Source organism: Pinus tabuliformis, chromosome 4_1 (assembly GCF_031772625.1).
Source record: "Pinus tabuliformis cultivar Carrire ecotype Pingquan chromosome 4_1, CPIR1, whole genome shotgun sequence".
Classification (NCBI taxonomy): Eukaryota; Viridiplantae; Streptophyta; class Pinopsida; order Pinales; family Pinaceae; genus Pinus; species Pinus tabuliformis.
This window is the reverse complement of record NC_142303.1, coordinates 499,451,738-499,473,259: the sequence shown is the minus strand read 5'-3', so window position 1 is coordinate 499,473,259 and position 21,522 is coordinate 499,451,738. Positions and strand designations below refer to the sequence as shown.

The 21,522-nt window shown below is 34.1% G+C and overlaps 1 pseudogene; it reads left to right on the top strand.

Annotated features, from left to right (window-relative positions):
* Positions 1–16,996: 16,996 nt before the first annotated feature.
* On the top strand, positions 16,997–18,573 carry LOC149176710 (uncharacterized; annotated as a pseudogene).
* The last annotated feature ends 2,949 nt before the right edge of the window (positions 18,574–21,522 follow it).

Sequence of the window (21,522 nt, the reverse complement as noted above, 5' to 3'; positions counted from 1 at the left end):
CACTTCAAAACTCTTGTTGAGAAGCAGTGTGGGAATTATATCAAAGTGCTCAGAAAAGATAGAGGAGGAGAGTACATCTCCAAATACTTTCTGCGTTTTTGCAGAGAGAATGGCATACAAAAGCAGTTCACTGCGAGGTAGACACCTCAAAAAATGGTGTTGCCGAAAGGATGAATAGGACCATTATTGACATGGTTAGAAGTATGCTGAAGGCAAAACACTTGCCACATGAGTATTGGGCAGAAGCTATCATTTGCGCAGTTTACATCTTGAATAGATGCCCAACTAAAGCTGTCATGAACAAAATACCAGAAGAAGCATGGAGTGGTCAAAAGCAAACTGTCACTCACATGAGAGTATTTGGTTGTGTAGCATATGCACATGTACCGGATCAGCTAAGGCAAAAGCTTGACATTAAGGGGGAGAAGTGTGTCTTTATTGGCTATTGTGATGAGTCAAAAGCATACAAACTCTATAATCCATCCACCAAGAAATTGATAGTAAGCAGAGATGTGCAGTTCATTGAAGATGAAGCTTGGGATGGAAGCTTAGAGAAGACAATGAATGTGAAGACAATTGTGTCTCACGAAGAAGAAGAGGAAGGGACAACAGCAAATAATCCTTCCTTGGTGGATCCTCCTCCACCACAGCAAGTACAACAAACCACAACACAAGCTGGAATTCGAACAGCCTTGAGAAGTCAAGTAAGTGCTTCTCCAAGCACACCATAGGGATCAGAAATACCCTCAAGTTCGGATGGAACTCCAAGCACACCAAGAAGACCAAGATTCAAAAATCTGAATGAGATTGATGAACAAGGAGAGCTAAGTAACAATACCGGTCTGAATTCATTATTCGCTTTGTATTGTCATGTTGAAGGCCCAGTTCGTTTTAAAGATGCTGTAAATGAAGATAAATGGATTGAAGCAATGAATGAAGAAATTGGTGCAATTGAGAAGAGTAAAACATGGGAGTTAGTGGACCTCCCTGAAGGCAAAGATGCCATTGGAGTTAAGTGGGTCCATAAGACCAAAAGCAATGCTGAAGGAAAGATTGACAGGCATAATGCAAGACTTGTTGTGAAAGGCTACAAGCAGCAACAAGGAAAAGACTATTATGAAACCTTTGCACCAGTAGCAAGGATGGAAATAGTCAAAACAGTGTTGTCTATTGCAGCACAACACAAATGGAAGATTTATCAGATGGATGTTAAATCTACATTCCTGAATGGAATGTTAAAAGAAGAGGTTTATGTTGAACAACCTCCAGGTTATGAAGTTGAAGGCCAAGAGCATAAAGTCTGCAAACTGAAGAAGGCTCTTTATGGGCTGAAGCAAGCTCCAAGAGCATGGTACAGCAGAATAGATGCTTATCTAATTGAGAATGGGTTTGATAAGTATGATGGTGAACCCACACTCTACATAAAGGAGAATGACGGTAAGATTCTTATTGTTGTTTTATATGTAGATGATTTGATTTTTACTAGCAATGATGCTTCTCTCATTGCTGATTTTAAAGAAGTCATGAAAAGTGAATTTGAAATGACTGACTTAGGCTTCTTAAGATATTTTCTTGGAATTGAAGTAGACCAAAGTGAAAATGGTGTTTTCATTTCTCAAGTTAAATATGTAGAAGCAGTGTTGAAGAGATTTAACATGCAGAACAACAAGGCAGCTATGACTCCAACTGTAATGGGGTTGAAATTGACCAAAGAATACAGTAGCAAGGATTTTGATCCAAAATTGTACAAGAGCATAGTTGGCAGCCTTATGTACTTGACTGCAACTAGGCCGGACATTATGCACGCTGTGAGTTTAATCTCCAGATTTATGGAAAGACCGAAAGAGACTCATTGGCAAGCAGCCAAGAGGATTCTAAGGTATGTGAATGGAACGAAGGGGTTTGGTATTTTATACTCCTCTTCTGAAAATTTCATGTTGACAGGTTACACTGACAGTGATTGGGCTGTAAGTGTTGATGATAGGAAAAGCACATCGGGGTATGTGTTTCATATGGGTTTAGGAGCCATCTCATGGGCTTCCAAGAAGCAACCAGTTGTGTCTTTGTCAACAACAGAGGCAGAGTATGTGGCAGCAACAGCAGCAGCATGCCAAGCAGTGTGGCTGAGAACAGTTCTCAGAGATTTGTGTCATGAATAAGAAAAGGACACAACCATTTACTGTGACAATAGATCAGCAATAACATTGTCTAAAAACTCTGTTTTTCATAAAAGGACAAAGCACATAGACACCAAATTTCACTTCATACGTGAATTGGTTAACAATGGTGAGATTGTTTTGCAGCACTGCAGAACAGAGGATCAGTTCGCTGACATCTTGACAAAACCATTGGGAAAGAAAAGTTTTGATCATTTCAGGAAATTCTTGGTTATGCAGAAAAACCCAGCAGTTGAAATTAAGGGGGAGTGTTGGAATTTAATTCCAACTGTAACATAAATAGCTGGACAGAAATCTGATTTGCTGTAGATATTCCAGACTATTGGATGCCTCAAAGTCGTTCTTGATATTTTCCACATTTATGTGCATTAAATCTTCAGCATTAAATTCCCCTGCAACAGCCGACTTCGTTTCCTCAAAAGGCATCACCACTTGCTGCATTCAATACGCAAATAAGGTTTAGAAATATTTTTATTATCTTATTGCTTAAAGTTAGATATGTTTTAACATATAAATGTAATGAACAACAGTTCTGTTTCAAGTTAGAAGAATGATACTGAGTCTTCTTTGTAACGCATAGCAATGCTGAAACTGTAATTTTGAGATAGTGAAAAAACGGTTTGTGGAATTGAAGCGTTCATGTTGTAATCCCTCTGTCAAGAGGAAGATGCTCTTCAGCATAATCTTTTGAGAAAATCCCTCTATGTGACGAAGACGAATTTGTATCAGTTGGTTTATTGTTTATAAATAGAAGTTTTATTTGCATGCTGCTGTTACACCGTAAGCAGAAAATAGTCTTGACGTCAAAACAAAGTGTTGTTAATACACCAGTTTCAGCGTCGCTGAAACACCGTTGTTGTTATAGTGCAAACAACAACTCACGAAACTGCGTTGCTAAAACACCAGTTTCACCGTTGCTGAAACACCGTATTCCGCAAACGATTTTTATTTCCGCTGTGTTAAAACATAGTATTGTTCTGTTTTTCAGTTTTGTTTAGAATTATCAGAAATTCCAACAGTCACGAATCTAAGGCCACATGTTTCCCACCACATAAACTGTTGTCACTGGGGTTCCCTCGTTAATTGTCATGAAATCACACAACATATATCCACAACAGATCGTAATTCTTTAAGCTAATCACTGGAAAACCCTCACTTGACAACACACAGGCCTCTTATCACCCACTCTGTTGTGATACTATGATAAAAATTGAAGAACCAAATTTATTATTCAAACTGGGCAGCTCACTTCACCAGGAGACTGCCTCAGCAAAGCGCTCTACATCTAAATCACATTACAAATTATGAATATATAATAAACACGCAAATAGGCAAGTTAAAACAAATACCTAAGAAATAGGAACTAATTCCTAATCTAAGGCTCCAGTGAACCGACTCTTTCCTAACTTACATTTCTCCATTATCTGCAATAGTATTGATGTTGTGTCATGATCATAAAAATTCGGTACTCACTTATCCCCTTACCTCAGAGACCAGCTCGTCGGCACATAAACGCTAATTTCGTTGGACTGCCCCGTAGAGAACCCCCAAATTCGCCGATCGACCCGCTACAACAAGCTGGTTTTGAACCTCCAACATTTTTTTGGTTGTATCCCTGCAACTATTTACCATTACATTGTAGAATACCAGAATTTGGTATTAGAAATCCTATGCAGTAGTTATGGCAATCAAAATTTTGGTTTTTGAATATCTTATTTTTTTTAAGAAAGCAATAACTTACAGAGATGAAGCCCTAAAGAGATTTTTGAAAATTTTATATTTCAACCACTACAAGAATTTAGTATAGCACTAAAGGCCATCATGAAGAATAATGGAGTACCAAATTTTTATGATCATGACACAACATCGATACAAGGATGTTTTGGTCAGTTATACCTCCGTATCACACTCACTTTCCCCTTACCACTGGTTTTGAAGCACAAATACTAGGTTTCGTCTATTATGTGAAGAACACTATAAACTAAAAAATTGATATTTAAATCTTCCATTACTTACCTTACCGTGATAGTGATACTCGGTACTAAACATAAAAATCACATAATCCCCTGAACGCGAAACATAATTATAAATATGATCATAAATTATAATAATGAGAAATATTATGTTAATATTTTCAATTAATTTAAATCGGTTCTATAAAAAACAATAGTAATGATACTCCATACTAAATCTAAAATATCCTAGTTCTCTAAACTTGAAAAATAATTATAAATATGATCCTAAATTATAATAATAATAATAAATTATACTAATATTTTCAATTAATTTACATTTGTTCTATAAAAAAAAATTAATGCGAATGATAAAATCCTTTATTCAATTTTCTAAATATAACTTTATGTACTATCTTCAAATAAAATAAAAGATTATTTACTTGACAAACTTGTTATTTTATATAAAATTAGTTGAATAACGAAATTTATTTATTCAAATCTTCTTGCATGAGTCCATATACCATCTTTAAATAAAATAAAATTTTATTCTATTTAAAATTTTATAATAGACTTTTTCTTTCATGAATATAACTTTTAAAACTATACAATTTCTTTTAAATATATACAGTACTTATAAGTTTTAAAACCAGCTTTTAATCAAAAGTTCACGAGGCTCTTTACTTTAGGAATATATAAATAAATTAAAAATAAATAAATAACTCAACTGCGTCATATTTGAAACTAAACCCTCTTACGAATTCATCCTGCTTGGGGTTGGTACTTCGACAATTTCCATATATTGGCTCAGAGGTAACGAACAATTTTCTATGAAAGCGTAATCTTAGTGATGAGGGAACCGAGTGAATACACTATACATTCTTAATCTTAAATAGTGATGCATATTTAAAAAGTAATTCTGTAATTTTCTGTTTAGTAGTTTTTTTTAATTATTTTGAGTTTTTTTTTATTAAAAATATGGTAAAATAATTTTTGGTAAATTATGGTTTGTTGTTATTTAAAATTAGCTTTTAATTTTATATATAAATTTAACATTTTAAGAATTCACAAGTCAAATTCATGGATCCAATAAATCTCTACAATATTTTAGATAAATTGTACCAAAAAATATGTCAAAAAAGTCCAAAAAATATCACAAATAGATTACTACTTTTGTATGTTAGCTTGATTGTTTTTTCATTGTTTTTTTTCCTTTTTTAACTTCACAATATAGATAATTTCTTTTTGCTAATTTCACAATATAAATAAAAATTTATTTTTTTATTATTTCAAATATAATTTTAAATGCATAAATATATTAACAAGTATAATATATTATTTATTATTTAATAATTTTGATATCATTTTTTATATATTGTATTTTTATGTTTTTCTTTTTTATTAGGTCAAGTGAGTCTTCAAATGACTTGCACGCTTGTGGCTCTAGAAGCTACAACCAGGGGCATTTAGGCCATAGTGGATTGCACCATGGGTGGGCCACATCCCTTAGCATGACTAGATTTTTTACCTTTACACCCTTAAGTTACAGTGTGAGTGCCTTAATAAAACACCCTTTACACCACGAAGTGTCTTAAGAGTCAATGGACTACTTTTTATGTTTTTTTAATTTATCTTTCGTTTTAGTATTTTCATTTTTTTTTGCTTAGTTATATATTTATATATATCTAGTTGGTTGACTTATGGGAATTTGAACCTAAAATCTCATGGAACATAACACTTGATTATCAAAACAATTATCAATTAAACTACCCCATCAACTTAATTATATTTTTCATTATAACGAGCAATTGCCCCAAATGTTGCAAAGAAAACGTCGTAAGGCGGTAGCATATGGAAGAAGAGCATAGATGAAGAGAGATGTGATATGTTATGTGATCTAGGTACAAGGAAAATTTTAAGGATGGAAATTTATCTTAAATTTTAGAAACCTTGGCGAATCTTACTAGTCCCTAACATGAAAACTATAAAATGTTTAGCGATATGTTTGTAAAATTCTTCAAATATCTAATGATTTTATATAGTTTCTATAAAAATTTGGCCATTGTTCTTAAGGTAAAATAACTTTATTGTATAAAATTTGGCCAAATTATTTTTAGGAAAAATGGAAACTGACGAATCCTTTTTCTGGAAAAAAAACATAGAAAATTAGCCCACCAATGAATATTAGCCCATAAAATTTTCCCTATATAGGTTTGCTTAGTTTAGAAATATTTCCTTCATAACATAAATTACTACCTATAACAACAGGTAATAAACTAATTCAACTTTACAACATATTTAATTTGACTCAAGAAATCTCTACTCTTCTCAACATAAAGACATGGTACAAGATGTTTTGCGACATGCTAAAAGAAAAGCGTAGATGGTCCATGGTTGAAGAAACATTTCATGGTCACCCCCAAAATAGTTAAGAAATATTCATCGGTTAGGAAAAGAAAATTTGAAGGTATTTGACAATCACCATCAAACAAGAATTGACCCTACAAATAATATGACATGTGAAAAATCTGCCAATCCACCACTAATGCTACAAAAAATTCCCATGTATCATTTAAAATGCATTTGGTACAAAGAAACACAATAAATATCTCACAAGTGATGTCATTCATTGTAACTTCAAGCACTATTGTCCGACATGAGGCATGTACACTGTGAGCCTATTATATGAAAGATCTAGTTGTTGTAACTTCACACATTTCCTTAGAGTTACACATATACAATCTGATCACTAGTACACCCCATATGAAACTCAATGTGTGTTTCTGAGGAAAATATTTTCGAATTATATCAATTTTCTAGTTATAATTTATCCAATGACTCCAAATACGTGTATTGAATTTCAATTGACACGAAAAACTACATAGATATTAAGACACTAGCATCTTACAATGTTGACACTATAAGAACTGCCATCTCATTTAAAAAATATCACAAATTTTCTATTCTCATTATTCAAATGAAATTCAATAGGTTGTAAGACAAGATAAGGCTGACAAGCAATAATTATTGTTTCAAAGACAATGAATAATTGATATAGTAATGGAGCCAGTAAATGTGACATCAGAACTAGTTGTAGTCAGAAATGTTTTGAATAGGTTCCATTGTTGCAATGGAAACATCCTGAAGGTGGAGAAAAATAAACACATGAAATGAGAGTCCTAAAAAAAATCATTTCCTCTTAAGTGCCTATTCATGGGGACAATATGCAAGATCCATATAACTTACCTTGACAAAGATGAATCAGTTAGCTTCTCGCTTCACTATAGTGGCATCAACTAGATCTATTCTAGCTAACACTTCTACACTTGGGATTCTCCTACCATAAATAAGCGACAACAACATTATCTGTTTGAAAAATGAGAACTAAAAGATAACTAATGATACAAAATAAATGTTGACAAAAGCATGGGTCTGTTGATATGTTCTTAAAAGTATGTCCACTTTATACGTCATGTCACAATTAAAGTTAGACTTGATGGCCAATATCTTCAGCTATAGGAATGGTGCCATCAATATGAAGCTGCAAAGAAGATTTACACTACACAAAAAAGAGGTTTAGACATCACAAAGAGATTAAATTTGATATGCAAAATTATGACGTAAAAATAGCTAAAGTATTCTTAAAAAATTTTGAAGGCTAGCAAAAATATACGTTGTTGCCTCTTAAGTGCCTATTCATGGGGACAATATGCAGGATACATATAAGTTACCCTATGAAAGATGAATCAGTTAGTTACTTGCTTCACTGTAGTAGCATCAAATGCATTTATTCTAGCAAATAATTTAGCGCTTGGGATTCTCTTATGATAATTAAGCAATAACACCTTTATCTATTCAAAAAATTAGAACTAAAAATAAATTAACAATACAAAATAATGATTGACAAAGGCATGGGTCAATTGATATTTTCTTAAAAGTATTATCCACTTTCTAAAAGTGTGTCACAATTAAAGCTATACCTGACAATCAATAGCTTCATAGATGAAGAGAGATGTGATAGGTTATCAGATCCAGATGTTGTCTAGTTTGGAACTATTTCCTTTGCAAAATAAATTACTAGCTACCTCTAACAACAAGTAATGAATTAATTTAACTTTTCAATATATTTAATTTAACTCGAGAAATATCTATTCTTCTCAACAGAAAGACATGGTACAAGAAGACATGGTACAAGATGTTCCATGACCTTCTAAAAGACAAGTGTAAATGGCCCATGGTTGAATCAACATTTCATGTTCAACCCCAAAACAGTTAAGAAATATTCATCAGCTAGGAAAATAAAATTTGAAGGCATTTGACTAATCACCATCTTTTACTTGAAACAAAATCTAACCCTACAAACAATATGACATGTGAAAAATATTCCAATCCTCCACTAATGATGCAAACAATTCCCATGTGTCATTCAACATGCATTTGGTACAAACAAATAGAAGAAATATCTCATAAGTGATGTCATTAGTTGTAACTTGAAGCACTATTCTCTGACATGAGGCATGTTCCTTGTGAGCTTGTTATATGAAAGGTCTAGTTGTTGTAACTTCACTCATTTCCTAAGAGTTACAAGTATACTATCTGATCATTAGTTTACTCCATATGGTATACTTAATATATGTTTTTTAGGAAAATAATTTCGAATCATCTCAATTTTCGAGTTATATTTTTACATTGACCCTAAAGAAGTGCATCACATTTCGATTGACACAAAAAATTTCATAGATATTAAGACACTGTTAGATTACAATGCTGACACTATAAGAATTTCCATCTCATGTAGAAAACAATCACAAATTTTGTATTCTCATTAGTCAAATTAAATACAATAGGTTGTAAGTCAAGATAAGGTTGACAAGCAATAATTATTGTCTAGGGGAAATTGAATAATTTCTCTATTAATGTAGCCAGTAAATGCAGCATCAGAAGTAGTGATAGTCAAGAATATTTTGAACAGGTCCCATTGTTGCAATGGCAACTTCCTGTGGGTGCAACAAAATAAACTCATTAAATGAAACTCCTACGAAAAAAGATTTATTCGTCTTATGTTCCTATTCATGGGGACAATATGCAAGATCCATATGACTTAACCTGTCAAAGATGAATTGGTTAGCTACTCTCTTCATTGTAGTAGCATCAACTACATCTATTCTAACAAGAAATTTTGCACTTGTGATTCTCCTACCATAAATAAGTGACAACAACCTTATCTGTTCGAAAAATAAGAACTAAAAATCAATTAATGATACAAAACAAATGTTGACAAAGGCATGGGTTAGTTAATATCTTCTTAAAATTATTGTCCAAATTCTATATCATATCACAATTGAAGCTATATTTGACAACGAATATCTTCAGCTATAGGACTAGTGGCATCAATATGAATTTGCAAAGAAAATTTCAAATGCACAAAATATAAGTATAGAGATCACAAAGAGATTAACATTGATATGAAAGATTATGATGTAAAAATAGCTAAATTATTCTTAAGAAATTTTGAAGGCTAGAAAAAATATGCATTGTTGCCTCTCAAGTGCCTATTCATCGGGACCATATGCAAGATCCATATAACTTACCCTGTCAAAGATGAAGCCTACGCGCTTCATTATAGTAGCATCAACTACATATATTCTAGAAAGCAATTATGCACTTAGGATTATCCTACCATAAGTAAGCAATAACAACCTTATCTATTCGAAAAATGAGAACCAAAAACAAATTAACGATAAAAAATAAATGTTGATGAAGGGATGGGTCAATTGACACTTTCTGCAATCATGTCACAATTAAAGCTATACCTGACGACCAATATCTGCATAGATGAAGAGAGATATGATATGTTTTGTGATCTAGATGTTGTCTAGTTTGGAACAATTTTTTTTGCAACATAAGTTACTACCTCTAGCAACAAGTAATAAATTAATTTAACTTTAGAATAGATTTAATTTAACTAGATAAATCTCTACTCTTCTCAATAGAAAGATATGGTACAAGATGTTTTGCGGCCTACTAAAAGACAAGTGTAGATGGCCCATGTTTGAAGCAACACTTCATGTTTAGCCCCAAAACAATTAAGAAATATTCATCGGCTAGGAAAAGAAAATTTGAAGGAATTCAACTAATCACCATCTTCTACTTAAAACAAAATCTAACCCTACAAACAATATGACATGTGAAAAATATTCCAATCCGCAACCAATGATGCAAACAATTCCCATGTGTCATTTGACATGAATCTAGTACAAAAACCACAAAGAAATATCTCATAGGTGATGTCATTCGATACAATTTTAAGCACTATTATCCGACATGAGGCATTTTCCCTGTGATCCTGTTATAGGAAAGGTCTAGTTGTTGTAACTTCACAAATTTCCCTAGAGTTACAGGTATACTACCTAATCAACTGCATATGACATTCAGTGTGTGTTTTTGAGGAAAATATTTTCAAATGATCTCAATTTTCTACTTATAGTTTATACAATGACCCCAAAGAAGTGCTTTGCATTTCAATTGACACGTAAAACTATATAAATATATTAAGGTACTAGCATCTTACAATGCTGACACTATAATAACTTCCATATCATTTAAAAAACAATCACATTTTTTATGTTCTCATTATTCAAATCAAATGAAATAGGTTGTAAGTGAAGATAAGTTTTACAAGCAATAATTATTGCTTCAGGGACAATGAATAATTGATCTAGTAATGAATCTCGTAAATACGGCATGAAAACCAGCTATAGTCAGGAATTTTTTGCATAGGTCCCATTGCTATAATGGCAACATCCTGTAGGTGAAAAAAAATAAACTCATGAAATGCAAGTTTTAAAAAATTAGATTGTTGCCTCTTAAGTGCCTATTCATGGGGACAATATGCAAGATCCATATAACTTACCTTGTCCAACATGAACCATTTAGCTACTTACTTCACTATAGTGGCATGAACTGCATCTATTCTAGCAAACAATTCTACACTTAGGATTCTCCTACCATAAGTAAATGACAAAAACCTTATCTGTTAAAAAATGGGAACTAAAAACCAATTAAAGATACAAAATAATCGTTTAAAAACCCATGGGTCAGTTGATATCTTCTCAAAATATTGTCCACTTTCTACATCATGTCACAATTAAAGCTATAGTTCATGGCCAATATCTTTAACTATAGGACTGGTGTCATCAACATGAAGGTGCAAAGAAGATTTCAACTACACAAAACATAAGTCTAGACATCACAAAGAGATTAACTTTATATGCAATATTATGATGTAGAAATAGCTAAAGTATTCCTAAGAAATTTTGAAGGGTCACAAAAATATACATTGTTTCCACGTAAGTCCCTATTCACGGGGACAATATGTAAGATCCATATAACTCACCCTATTAGAGATAAATCATTTATCTACTCACTTCACTGTAGTAGCATCAACTACATCTATTCTAGCAAATAATTTTGCACTCAAGAGTGTCCTACCAAAAGTAAGTAACAGTAATCATCTATAGTGAAAAATGAGAAATAAAAATCAATTAATGATATAAAGTAAACATTGACAAAGACATCAGTCAATTGATATCTTATTAAAAGTATTGCTCACTTTCTATAATCATGTCCCAATTAAAGTTATACCTAACAACCAATATCTTCAGCTATAAGACTGGTGCCATCGATACAAAGTTGTAAAGAAGATTTCAACTACAAAAAAAAAAAAAATCGAGACATCACAAAGAGATTAACTTTGATATGCAAAATTATGATGTAAAAATAGGTAAAGTATCCTTAAGAAATTTAGAAGGTTGACAACAACATAACGCTAAGGGACTATCTACTATGATCAAAGGTAGCATTGTCATGATATTCTTGATGCAGTTTAGTAGAGAGCATGGTTTCCAACATTGTCTAGAGGGATTTCAAGCAATGGTTGAAAATTTTTAATTACCAACTCTAAAATAGGTACAAAAACAAAAACTTAGATGAAGTAAACATAATACAAAGAAATACACAAGTACATAAACTCAAATTAGGTAAACATGGAAAATAATGTTTGACTAGTAATTAATCACCAATTAAAACTGCATTCACTAAAGCTTGATCATAGATCATGGATGTCAAAAGGGTAACATGATTCCATACCTGTGTAGAAAGCCACAAGTAACTTTCAATTTTATATAGACTTTCCACTTTATTTTTTCTAGATTCCCATGTAGACAAGCCATGTCTAAAGCTATTGCTATGTTGGCTTGTGGCTTATAGTCCCTAATTTTGAATCTCTTGTCGGCTAGATCTAGGACTCTTCTCTTCAAGATGTTCGTAGGATCAATGTTATGTATGTTGAATTCTTTGGGGCTATGATTCATAGCACCATTATGCAACAAGGATAGAAAAACCATACTTATGCCCCTTGAATCTTTGTTCCAAAGGCACAAGACAATAGGTTCCTTTAAAATTTTAATGCAAATCAAAGGCAATGTGTTCACTTACTATGTTATTTATTGGAGTGTATTATTTTAGAGGTGGGTGTTGTGATAACCATACAAATGTTCATCAACAAATCTTTAATTATGTTGTTGCTAGTAGCTTCTCATAGATATTTGTATTACCAACCAAACTTGTAGTGCGCATAATTGTAAGAGTAAGCTTATTTAATCATGCAAACTCATGAAAGTGCAATAAGTTAGCTCAACACATTTGAAAGATTAAATATTTTTTAATACCACATTCATACCCGAAAATTGATCACGAAGGAAAACATAAATATTGAATCCATCCATCTAGATAAGGTCGTCTTAACATTAGGTGGGCATAAACTAGTTTAGATAGAAGGAAAATTCAAAAAAGCACTAACATAGTCATAGGCCAAGATAGGTTGTTTAAGTTCCCCATCCTAAGAATGTCTCATGACTCTTTACACGTCATATGTTGTTGTAGGGTTTGAAGTTATAAAAAGTAAAACCACAAAGGGTCAAATTGGGAGTGGACCAAAACTATCCAAAAACACTGATAAGAAAACTAGTTTATTAAGAAGAGACTTTATATATGCATTATTATTTTTATCCATTAGTCCCACCAAGTTTAAGTTCAATAGGGGTTTCATTTTTCCATTCAAATTAATTATCTAATTATCAAGATTCTAAGAAAGAGTACTCTAAATTTAAAAGCATTGAAATATCAATTTTACAAATTTTGAAAACACGCCTATATTTCCTACACCCTAACCCTATGATTCTTAACAAAATAATTACTCAAATACCTAACAATATTGACAATCATCAACAATTATATCTACTATATAGTTTCCACTATGTCCTCTCTAATGGCGTAGGAAACTCTAAATTTGTAAATGTGACTCTGCAAGAAAAGAAGAAGTTAAAGGGATCCAAACATTCCTTCAATTGGAATGAGAAGTGCGAGACAACAATCACACTTTTTTCCTCACTAAAACTATTGTAGTTGTTTCACACTATTGTCTGAAGCTCCTCCATTTATTACTTTGATGTTGGCTTGGATATGTTGTTTTTGTCGCAGCACAGGACTTGGTTGCATTGAGGCCATGTCACATGGGAAAATGTATAAAATTATTAATGTAAAGTCTCAGTTTCTAGGTAGAAGAGCGCCATATCAGCTATAGCCACTTCACTTTCTCCAACTTTTCCTTGCTTCAGTTCTTTCCTCGACCTCGATCCGAGGTTCGTAGGATTTCCAATTATTGTTCTTGAACACTGCTCTATATCTTGTTACCTGCCTGTGGTTCTTTTGTTCGAAATATATACGATGGATTGAATTGAATTGAATTAGATAGCAATGTCTGTCGAGAATTATTAATGATGGGTGATTCTATGAGAAGGGTTTGGGTTTGGTCCTTTAGTATGAAGTTCCACTGTGATGTCAGGTTATGATTTTCATGCTTGGGAATGATGAATAATGTTATTTTTTTATTGAGTATTCTGATGAGGATGACAATGAGTTGCAAGGCATATGTGATATCTCAGAGGAGTGTAAGAATCAAGCAATCCACGAGATCATTCGTTGGATTTTCATAGAATTATAATAATGTGTTTGAAGTAGCACAATGTATGTGAATACATCTTGCAAGTTTATGATTATATTTAGACAAATGCCGCAGTATCAATATCCACAATCAACTTACCTTGTTGGTTATTGATCGTAGTAATTTCTTTATTATAAGTTTGTGATTGCATTTTGCTTATGGTTGCTTCATCCTGATCCAAATTGTCTTCCAAATATGAGGTTCGTAGCTTCAACATTATTGATTGTCATCGTTATTTTGTTTTCCAATGTTATTGAGTTCAAAATCTTAGAAAGCAATTATTTTATGTCCTATGACTTATCAATTCTGTGAAACAATTTAAATTTTATGGAACTGTTAGGAATCAGGACGACTGATAAATTTTATTGCCCTAAAATCTACCTATTAAATGAAAGTAGTTAAGTATGATTTGGATGTTTGAATCACAATAGGAAAATTTGAATATGTTGTATCGGTAGACCTCATTTGTTTATGATATTATAAGTATGAGGTTTCTCTAAAGTAAATACACATGGGTAAAAAATCTATTAACCAAACTGGTGGATTCAGGTTGAAAATTTTCCTATAGATTTGGGATTCGAACCTTCAAGTTTATTATGATTAAGGTAGAGCTTAAAAAAAAATAGATTCCTTGAGCCTTCGAAACTATCCCATAAGCTTCCTCTCAGACCATTCTCAGACAGATCCAATTCTTGACGATTGTGAAGATATGATAAAAATGGAAGAACAAAACCATTGAGCTTATTAGTGTTGAGACACAACGTCTTAAGCTTCCTGAACTTCCTAAATGACAAAGGAATATAGCAAGTTTATTTTTCGAATCTCATCGGAAGAGGTTTTTCATTAGTTACGCCGTAAGGCATTTCCCTTTGAAATGAACCCCCCAAATGCCTCTGTCTTAATTGTAGTCGTTAGATGTAATGTTAGACGATTGAAGAGAAATCAGCCGTCTAATTAATTAGGCCAATAGGCCTTTCTCTCAATGTAGAGATGGTAAACTGCCCTTCTCTCCCAAAATCCAAGCACTTCAAATGCGAAGATCGTCAAACACGCACAACATTATAGTGCTCTTCAAATGCGGAGATCGTTAACCCCTAACACAGAAGCCTAATTCAGTGCATTCAAGCAGTCGGTAGGAGCCTTATTCTAGCGGGGAAGATCCGAGCGTATACATCGTATACATGGTTTTAATCTTGTTAGAGATTGTTGTTCACACTCTCGCCATTCTACACACAAGCGACGAACCAATCATCTCTCAATCAAACGACCTTATCATCTGGAGCGGTACCTGATCAGTACAACCTTGTATTGTTGATGCATGGTTTGCTCCATTCTCGTTGTGTTTTCTTTGCTCTGCAAAATAAATCATTTACCCATTTACGGTGGCCATGGATAAAGTTGGGTTGCACGGCTAACTGTATTGTTTTTGGAGTATTTCTGGTTTTGTTGCAGAAACCTTGAATTCGTACAATTCACATCTTTGGGGGAAATATTGATATCTACATCCTTGGGTAAATATTAATCTCTAATGAACCCAGTATTCAGAAGATAGAGGGTATAGTTACCACTATGTTCCTTTGAATGGAATGATTTTCTGTTGTAATTGTTGTATTGGGCTGACATGTTAATAGACCTATAGAAAGCTTTGATGCGGTTGGAGGTGAAGAATTGTGGTAAATTAAAGCAGGTCATTTTTCTTTTGCATCACGAGAAATAGCCATGTTAGCTTTAGTTTTATCCGGAGGTCTGTTTGTTTACAGGCCCTTGGCAGCAGTCAGCAGCCCTCGCGATCCTTTTCTCTTTTATTTCAACTCAAGAGTTGTTTTCGCAACTGCCCGCATGACCTAAACGCAGATTAAATCTGCCTCCGCCCAATTGTTTGCAGGCAAGCCGTTGCAAAAAAGCAAAGCGCGAGGAGAAGGGAGGGGGTGGCCTTCTTCTTCTTTGATTTTACGCTGTGAGGAATCGAACCCGCGACCACCTCTTTATTCTTCTTTTCTGAATTGGCAGAGGTGCTTTAACTTCTTCTTCTTCTTCTAAGCTCTACTGCTATTGTGATCCTATGATGATGGCCATTCTTTGTTTGCTTATTCTTCTTATATGTTTTGTTAATGAATTATTGATGAAGATGATGCACAGCTGAATGAGGGTATGATGGAGATTGTTGCTCTCTGTCCACTTCTTCATTCGAATCCTCGAGTCATATCATATCATGGAATGTAGTGACGAACCAATCATCTCCCAATCAAACGACCTTATTATCTGGAGTGATACCTAATCAATACAGCCTTGTATTGTTGATGCAGGGTTTGCTCCATTCTCGCTGAGTTTTCTTTGCTCTGCAAAATCAATCATTTACCCATCTGCCATGGCCATTTTTGGTTAAAAGGTTTTATCAGAGCCTTCCACTGCTGTTTGCAGGGAATTTCAAGTTCTCAGGGTGGAATTCGACCTATCTGTTATCCGCCAGGTTGGCATTAACTAACCCTTTACCCACATTTTTTGGATCTACAAAAAGCCTTTTTAAATTCCTATATTTTAGGCTCAGAATTGATCACAGTGGAACAATTTAGTGGTATATTCTTCTCGGCCTTTATAGTCTTTAGCGGTAGGTTTTAGGGTTTTATTTTATGAAAAACACATAATGCATTTTATCTTTAAATACTTGAAATATTGTGTTTCTTATATCGCTTAATTGTTTGGAGTAAGTCTGTTCTCTATATTATTTGTTTTACATTTCCTGTGCTAAAACATGATGCAGATTCCTTCATTTCGCGGTCTAAAACAGTGTAGAAATGGCCGAGGGTCCAATGGCTGATATGTTTACAGTACAACAGACCACAAGTCGAGTACTGTGATATATGTGCAGTATTTCCATGCCACCCAACGCAGTAAACATGTGTGTTAATTGTATAGGAACCCAAGTGGATATCACAGAAGGTCTATAAAAGCACGTAAAAATCCTTCATTTCCCTTAATGTAATTCGTATTTACAGCCCCCCAAAACATGGATAAAAGCCCAATTTGAATCCAAGGAACTCTTAACATTTTGCATTAAGAGGCTCAAGAATTTGAACAAGGTTAGGCTTGTACATGCTGAATTCATATGGACAGAACCCCATTCTAAGAGAATCAAGGACAAGTTGCGAATACAGAAGGTAGTGCTCAATGGGGCTATATTGGAACAGGCTTATGTTGTTGAATATGTTCAGCAAGATCATATGTGTGAACACTGTACAAGGGTTCAGTCCAACCCAGATCAGTACGTGGCTGTTGTGCAAGTCAGGCAACATGTTAGCCACAAGAGAATGTTCTTCTATCTGGAACAGTTGATTCTCAAGCACGGTGCAGCTACTCAGGCAGTCAATGTTAAACAAGTGCACGACGATGTTGATTTTTTCTTTGCTAATAGAATTCATGCAGTTAGGTTTGTGAGCTTTTTGGGCAATGTGGTGCCTATTTTGAAATGCAATGACAAACAGCTTGTGTCTCAGGATTCAAAGAGCAATACATACAATTATAAGTACACTTTCTTTGTTCAGATTTGCCCTATTTGCAAGGAGGATTTGATTTGCCTCCCTCCAAAGGTTGTGGCAAACTTGGGTAACTTAGGTCCCCTTGTTCTGTGCACAAAAATGAGTACCCATATTATGTTGCTTGACCCATTTACTTAGAGGCATGCTTTTATGGACGCGAATCAGTATTGGAGGGTTCCTTTTAAGCCTCTCCTTTCAAACTGTCAGTTGGCTGAATATATTGTATTGGATATTGAAGTTGAGATGGGTTTGACTACTGTGGGTGGTATCAAGTATTCATTGGCAGAGGCAAAGGTAGCCCGTGTTTCAGACTTTGGAAAGAATGACACTATTTTTACAGTGAAAACTCATTTGGGCCATCTTTTGAGTCCTGGTGACTATGCTCTTGGTTTTGATTTCTATGGTGCAAATACTAATGATGTGGATTTAGATAAATACAAAGGACTTAATCTTCCAGATGTGGTTTTGGTGAAGAAAAGTTACGAAGAGAAGCGCCAGAAGAAGCGGGGCAAGCCTAGGCCTTGGAAGCTTAAGACATTGCCCATGGAGGTTGAACCATCTTCCAGAGGCAGAATGGAGGATGCGAAGGAATGGGAGGACTATGAAAAGTTTTTGGATGAACTGGAGGAAGACCAGGAGATGCGATCCAAGATTGCATTGTACAGAAATGAAAATTATCAGCGAGCGGATACAGCGTCTATGACAGATGGTGAAGATGTTCCTTCTGTACCTTTGGATGAGCTTCTTGGTGATCTTACACTCGAGGATGATGAGCACGAAGATGAAGAAATGGAAGGCTAATTGTTAAAACACATTTCAGAAAATCACAGTACATTTATTACTCACTGTGAAAACCTTCATGCTCAAAATCGATGTGGTATCACAGCTACACAATGGTAGACATATCATTTCCAACAACAATCTTCTGCAGTTGATTGTCATGATGTGCAGACCTTTTGTCAGCCTATCAGTGGCATTTATTGGAGCTAGCATATTGAAGATTGGCGCAGCAACATCAGTAATGATATGTTTGAGTTGTACGTTTGAGTTAAGAATAATTGCATGGCTTAATTTATTGCAGACACTAACATTGCTTTTGCATTAAATTATTGCAGTTGTTTGTATTTTTATTGCCATTATGATGCTTGGAAATCGTACTGTCATTTTGTAAGTTGCACAGATGAATAGATTAATAGTATAATGTATGGATGTTGTATGCATTTTCCACATAAACACTGCAACAGATGAAATGATGCTTTAAGAATGCTGAGGTGACATTACGTTTTTTATGTGCTGGATAAATTGTGTTTACTACAACTATTTTGCATCTCTTGGATACTTGTGTGGTTTTCCAATTGGTGTGGCTGCTGATTTTGTGGTTGTTCATTGCAAAATTTTGAAGAAAAGGCCTTCCAGGTGTAGAATTTGATGATGTCACACAAAGCATTTCTCCGGATTTGAGGTTCCTTACCACTGCTATTGAATCTGCCACTTCTGCTAAATTTGTTGCATTTTTATGAAAAGTTAAAATAACTAGGGAACCATTTTTGCTTTAGAATATGAAACATTGAAGAGACCACTCCAGAAGATGATGTTGCTGCCATCATGAAGAAGTAGTTAATGGTAATAAGAATACATTTCTGCTGAAAAAATCATCATTTTGGTTTGTTTTCTGGAGGCTTTTGTGACCAGATGCTGATTACACAAGTTCATTGTTGCTCCTATCCAATGACTACTATTGATGTTCGCTGTTATCTGAAGGCAACAGGTTGTCTCTTCAGATTCCAGGTATTCTTAAAACTTGATCATCAAAAAAACAAAGAGGAAAAAGTTGATGGTAGAGTTCGTTGTTGCTCCTGTCCTTGGATGCTATTCATGTTTACTGCTATCTGGAGGCAGCAGGTCGTATCTTCAGATTCACGGTATTCTTAAAACTTTATCATCAAGAAAACAAAGAGGAAAAATATGAAGGTATCGTATATGTTATTTTCATGCTGCTGATTGGAGAAAATCATTGTTGTTTGTAGCATTGGAAGATTGTTGGTACGATAAGAGAGTAAATTTATTAAACAGAAAGTGTTGTTTGCTTTGCTGGTCACACATTGAAACCTCTGGTTGACAGGGTGAAACAGTTCATTAAATGCTCTCACAGTACAACCAACAAAAACTGGGTTTTGGTGTTTGAAGTCAGGACTAGATTCTCTGTCCTTGCTTTTCTCCAAAGAGTTGAAACTGACACACAGGGTTGAGAGTTTATTAAAACTGATATGCGTCTAGGAAGGAGTAGTTATGGCAAGACTTACACAAGGAGGAATGCTTTCTGACTGCCATAAATTACATGGGAAGAATTACGCTGTTAGGGAATAAAGGATGAAGACAATTCATACATACCACAATTTAAGAGAGGCTTTGACGATTGTCACCCTATCAATTGCAGACGACATTATTCCCCATGTCCAGGATGTTGAGGATATCCTTCAAGATTGGGACTCTGTGTCCAAGGATGTACCCTTTACAAAATAAATATAGGCATTATAGACTTACAAAAGATAAATATGTATAATGGTTGTTCTAATTCTTTGGAGAATCTTTTAACAATTCCAGAGCCCTGCAATTTACTTGTGGTTTCAGCTTTATTAAGGACTTGCTTGTAATTTCCCTTGTTCAGTAGGGGCTTCGCCATTTTTGTTTTAGTTCTGTTGTGGATCTTGAACGATTCTTATTTGCCTAGTTAACTTTTTGTAACTTTGTAGGCAACCTAACTATTTTTGACATTTCTTATTGGTAGGTTAATTGTTATTATCCAAATTAGTTACTGTAGTTGTAAGGGGTTCACGCTTGAATGTGTTCTATTTGACCTTGCAATAAGAATTCCGGGAAATATTTTGAATGCTTGCTGTTTGATGCCATTTCCATTCAACTGTACTAAGTTTTCAAACCATTTATTGCTATCTGTTTGGCATTGTCACCTCCAATTATGTTTTGATTTGGCAGCAGAAATACCTCTCCTGCATGTTTGATAAAACATTTAGTATTTCGTGGCTGTCATTATTTGTAAACTCAATGTTTATGTTAATCATTAAACCACTGGAATATATTAAGCCGGGTCTATGTTATGGTCTTCTAGCAAATATAAGGGTCACTTGTATAAGCAAAGGGTAGATATCCTTGGGAATTTGGTCTATGTGAGTAATGGCTGAGAATTAGTATATATAGGAGATTATTATAGTGAATTCATATTTACTGTTCTATACTATCTAATAAAATTATGATATTTTGGGTTATAACTTATTAGGGGTTATATTCTCTTAGTATCTTAGAAATTGTTCTGTAAGTTATCATTATTATTATTCTTGGGAGCTGTACTCTCCATCTATATTTGTCTGTCAATCCTTGTCATACTTTTTTGAGTAATTTGGATCTTATGCTTTCAGAATGAAGCATTCCTAGAAGGGAGGTAATTGTTATGGCCCTCCAGTGAATTTAAGGAGTCCTGGAACTGGAACTACAATAGTAATGGCTGAGAATTAGTATATATTTTGTGTAATGTAATGGCTGAGAATTAGTATATATGATATTATTATGATCATTGACATGCACAATTGTCTATGATCATTTGATATTGCAATCTTTTAGGTATCAGGAGTTATTCTCCTAGTATCTGAGGAGTCATAGTACAACTTATCATTATTCTTCTTAGGAATTGTGCTCCTCATTTATATTTGATGTGTTCAGGGTTTATTATGTTCTTTTGGGTGTTCTGGATCAAAGTAGTCTACTCTGATGAAAATTCT